We start from the raw sequence: 320 nt of genomic DNA, 5'->3' as shown, positions 1-320 counted from the left end.
ATCACTGGTTAAGTGAGTAAATAAATATGTTTTGTGTTGTTTGCAAAACACAGCAACAACAACAAAATGATAGTTAAGAGGATCATGACAATGCCAAAAGACAAAAAAGCAAGAATGGAAAAAGATATTTTAGCACATTCAGTCACAAATGTCCCATATCCAGATCATATAAAGAATGTTCATATATCAGTAAAAGAGAGAAGATCAAAAGAAAACGACAAAAGTCAGTAAAAAAGCATTTGGATCCTCCATGAGCGGGACCTGGGCCAGGACTCTATTTATTCTTAGACATTGTTGTTGTTGTCAGGTGCCATTGAGTC

Source organism: Chrysochloris asiatica, unplaced genomic scaffold, assembly GCF_000296735.1.
Source record: "Chrysochloris asiatica unplaced genomic scaffold, ChrAsi1.0 scaffold00381, whole genome shotgun sequence".
Lineage (NCBI taxonomy): Eukaryota > Metazoa > Chordata > Mammalia > Afrosoricida > Chrysochloridae > Chrysochloris > Chrysochloris asiatica.
The sequence above is the reverse complement of the archived record's forward strand: the minus strand, read 5'-3'. Positions refer to the sequence as shown.